The sequence below is a fragment of the Protopterus annectens genome, chromosome 5.part1 (assembly GCF_019279795.1).
Source record: "Protopterus annectens isolate FY-2018-M chromosome 5.part1, PAN1.0, whole genome shotgun sequence".
Classification (NCBI taxonomy): domain Eukaryota; kingdom Metazoa; phylum Chordata; order Ceratodontiformes; family Protopteridae; genus Protopterus; species Protopterus annectens.
The window spans coordinates 629929212-629933863 of NC_056736.1; the positions used below are offsets into that span (position 1 = coordinate 629929212).

Below are 4652 nucleotides of genomic sequence, written 5' to 3' on the forward strand. Positions count from 1 at the left end.
GGAACCAGCCACTTCCATATGGGCAATAATAAAGAAAACTTAATTTTGACTCAACCTGATCTCACTGCTAATGCAGATTAATACCAAGATTGAAAGAGTGGTACTGAAGGACCAAAAACATCATAGGGACCAGCCAATTACTGCTACAACATGTATGGATTATGTTAACAGGCAAGCTCCTTCTTATTCAGATGTGTTTACAGGGAGAGTGACTATTACAGAATTGAATACAGCCGCAGTAAGTACGGGTTTGGAAGAACCCAATAGTTTTTCTACACATAGTGGAGATTTCTTAACCTTTTTAAACAAGGATTTCAAATTACTTGAAAGTCATTTTACTGAGTGTACAGTCTCCAGTGAAGTGGGTACCATCATTTTAAAAGACCAATTGTTTAAATTAGAAAAATTGCTTAAGAAATACTGGGGTTTGCAGTTTGACAATGCCTTTTTTGAAGAGTGCATTAAACAGTGACATGTCACTAAGGGGCTTAGGATTTATACATTTCTGAATAATTTAATAAATGTGTCAATTTTGCACCAGTAGCTACTGGAACTTTTTGACCATACTGGCCTTGACTTTATGTGGATCTTGATGACAGACAATCAATGAATAATGACAACAGTAAGAGAAGAAATTGTAAAACTGCAATGTGTTATTACTGGTGACTCTGCATTTTCTTCTTATATGAATTACTATAAAGGCTTGTTGAACAGGGTTGAGTAGCATGTCATGGACATTAAAAAGAGAAAGCAAAAAAACTTATTAGGTACCAACAGGATTATGACTTAAAGTGAATCTATCCACTCCCTAAACGAGCCTTTAAGGACAGCAGTTGTAAACACCCCACTGGATACACCACGCCACAATCAACAGCAGGCTTTCTTTAATCAGGAAGAGCAGGATTTTTACACAGAAACATTCCCCCTACCCAGAAGATTGGCAAGGCTTCAGAACAAGAACAACTCTGGAGAGGACTATTATGCAAAAGCGACGGACGGAAAATGAACAAATTTTTACCATCAATCGAATGGCAGACCCAGAGGGAGGGGGAGGAAGAACTCTCACTATCAATGATAAAAGACAACGCTGATTACTTTGCCATGTTGGAATTAGTGATAAACATGGTATGTTCTCAACTGGACTTGATTTTATCCCAAATAATAGACCAAATGTGGTAGAAAGAATTACTGCTATTAAACTATCTGTGAGAAAAAATAACTTTAAGTTATTGTTTAACAACAATGTAGATAGTAAAGAGATGCATACGTTATGTAGACCGAGCACCTATAATGCCCTATTGTTGCCACCTGTTGATCTTTTTGAGAGGTTATGTGAGTTTGATTTAAGAGAAACATATAAAAGAACTACTTTACCCTACTGAAGAGCACACTATTTTTTTTAGAGTTGTCTAACAATAGGGCAATTAGGATAATGAAGCTGGATGGGGGGGTGGTAGTTATGACCTATTCACAATATGCCCTGAGAATGCAATCACTTTTGCACAGTAGTGAATTTTTCACAGTGGCTTCTTTAAATGAGGTGGACATTGCCAACTACAGGATCACCTGCATCTCCTGTTTTTGTGAATACCGTACTGTGGCTGTGGGATCTTTTTTAAAAAGAGCTATTTCTTGAATATCAGTTCGATTTGGAAGAAATCAAGTTTTTAATGGTCAAGAAACCTCTGACCCCAGCACTATTCAGTATTCCTAAAGTTCACAAATGAATTACTGACCCCCCCCACCCCCCGTGAGACCAATAGTGGTAATTAAAGGTTCAAAGACTGAGCCACTAGCAAAACTCTCAGACTCAAAAACCTAAGAACTTCTTTGTAGATAAGGGACATGTACTCAAGTATTCTGACATCTATTGACATGTTTGGTTGATTGCGAATTTAAAGAAAACATAGTATTTTTTACAATAGATTTTAAGGATTTATTTCTAAGTATCCCTCATGAAGACAGTATGGAATTCTTTAGGGAGGCTTTAGTGCTGAATGCTAGGTTGTCTCAGGACTCAGTTCATGTGTTGTCCACCCTCATGGACATAGTATTGACCAACAACTATGTTTTTTTTTTTTTTTTTTTATGCAGAATATTTAAAACAAAGCGGTGGCCATGGGATCACCTGCAGCTCCTGTTTTTGTGAATACCATACTGTGGCTGTGGGAGAAAAAAAGAAGTTATGTACTCACCATAACGTTCCATCTGAGTAGGTACTTCATTTGTCTGCAACCTGTGGGTATCGGATCCGACTTCGGATCCGAGCCGGCAGCTTACCAAGCTCCAAGATCCGAGCTCCTAGCTCCTCCCCTTACTCATAATCCCCTGCTACCAACCACATTACCTCAGAAAGTTTTTTTTTTTTGCCTTACCAACCTGGAAACACGAAAAATCAACTGCAAAGGTGATCAGAAAATCCCGAAAGGTTCGGGGGATGGCAGGGAGGGTCGGTTGCAGACAAATGAAGTACCTACTCAGATGGAACGTTATGGTGAGTACATAACTTCTTTATCTGAAGTAGTTACTTCATTTGCTCTGCAACCTGTGGGACAGAGTCCCCAGCTACCTTATAAGAACCTGGGTGGTCCTTACGGAAGGATATTCGAGCACCTGAGCCAAAAGAAGCCCTACTTCTCGAAATCACATCTAATTTATAATGAGAAATGAACGTGTGAGAAGAGGACTAAGTAGCTGCTGAGGCCACGTCCACTTCTGGGCAGACCAACCTGCGAGGTACTGTACTAATACTGTACTAATGCAAAACCAAATTCTGCTTACTAATGTTTTAGCTTTCCATTCATTCATGTTTTCTAGAAAGGAAGTAGCAGGCAGGTCATAAAATCATTTAAAGTCTATTTTACTCTGAGGGAAAAACACAAAGGCTAAAGACATGAATGGCTTAAAGTGAGAACTGCAATTTGAGATGGACTCTGGCTAACAACTCTGAAAATTGCTTAAAGCACCCCTCCTCATCCACAAAAGCTAAAGCATGCTCAGAAAACCATAGTGAATATAGTAAACAAGGCCAGAAAAACAATCTTGGTAATAGATCTGAATGATGCTTGAAGCAAAAAAAGCTCAGAGCTTGAGATGCAGTTTCTGTCACATAAAAGAACTAATACAAACTGTGAAAGCTCTAGTGCTGGGAAGTTTAACAGGCTAGGTATAAACAATGTCTAAAATTACTTGGCAAGCCTCTTAAACCATTGTTATTAAAAAGGGTGTGGTGAAGCATGTAAATATGAAGCCTGCAAACTTTTGAGACAAGCATACTTCTCAACTGTCCAGAATTTGTAGAATGTCCAGATTTGTGCCTCACAATTTTGAAATTTTCCACGTAAAATGTGTGGTTTTCCAGCAAATCACTGAGGACTGAAGTAACTAAATAATGACAGACATTTCAGTTTCAGACTTTATATCCTTCAGAAAAATGCTTGCTAACATAATACATGTTATTCTAGCACCTTTCTACAGTTATAACAGGAATATTTAAAATCTGTTCCTATTTCAGGGCTTTTGTTCCCTCATTATTTTTGGTTTTGTCCATATTTCTTTCACTTAAGAGGTTGAGCGGTTTGAAAACAAAGTGAAAAACACAATGGAAACGAAGCATAACTAATGCTGGTGTTTGTAAAATGCAGAGCAAATTATTATGAATTTATGCTTTAAATATCCAAAGACCATGTAAATACTTTCCTCCTACAGTAAACGGATTTCACAGTTATGAGTGAAGCACTCCATACGTGATGTGAGATATAACAGGGTAGGGCTATTACACAAGTGCAAGAAAGCTGCAACCAACGGGCGACCTGCCAAGGACTGGCACAAGGGAAAAGTAATGAAAAGTAGAATTTACAGTGTTTGAATGAAAATACAAATCTGTGGCAGTAATTTATTGCACAATGTGTTCACCACTAACATCATTCAAACCTGCCTGTGTCTGGAGGGCAGAAATGTGTTGAATATGTACGCCATTTAAATTACAGCACAAATAATTAGCAGAATGAAAACTGTTTCCGCCCGGTTTCGAACCGGGGACCTTTCGCGTGTTAGGCGAACGTGATAACCACTACACTACGGAAACTGAGTAATAGGGTTTTACTTCCCCACCCTCAAAGTTGGTCTGTCATGTTCTTACAGTTGTACTTCTAATTATCCATGTTACGTGATATGAAGCAGACCACACTATTTTTGAATGTATTAGAAGAAAAAAAACTTTTGAGAGCAAATGTGGTCAATGATCATCATTCTTGCTCATTGAAACTTGATCACAACAAAATGCAACAGTTCCCTTTCGGTTCAAAATCAGGGACCTTTCAGATGCAAGTCAGGCATAATCATTACACTAAAACTTGCAACATGGCTCCCAGAAACGTTGCCATCTTATCCTAGATTTTCTCACTAAATCATTCAGTACTTTTTTTTTTTTTAATTCATACTTGTTTCTCTGATGCATATCGTAAAGATCCCATTTTTTTCTAATTCAAATCTCACGTTTCTTTAAAAAGAAATTGTCTACACTAGGCAGTGGAAAATGTTTACTGATGGCCACCACCCACAACTTTACACCCGGAAATCATACCTTGTTACAAACAGGAAAATGAAACTATTTTCATAACTGTTAGCTATTGCAAGAATAAATAAATAAC

General features: G+C 37.9%; 1 non-coding gene across 1 annotated transcript; it reads right to left on the reverse strand.

Annotated features, from left to right (window-relative positions):
• Positions 1–4014: 4014 nt before the first annotated feature.
• Positions 4015–4087, reverse strand: TRNAV-AAC. The gene has a single exon. It is a non-coding gene; the product is annotated as a tRNA-Val (tRNA).
• Positions 4088–4652: the final 565 nt, after the last annotated feature.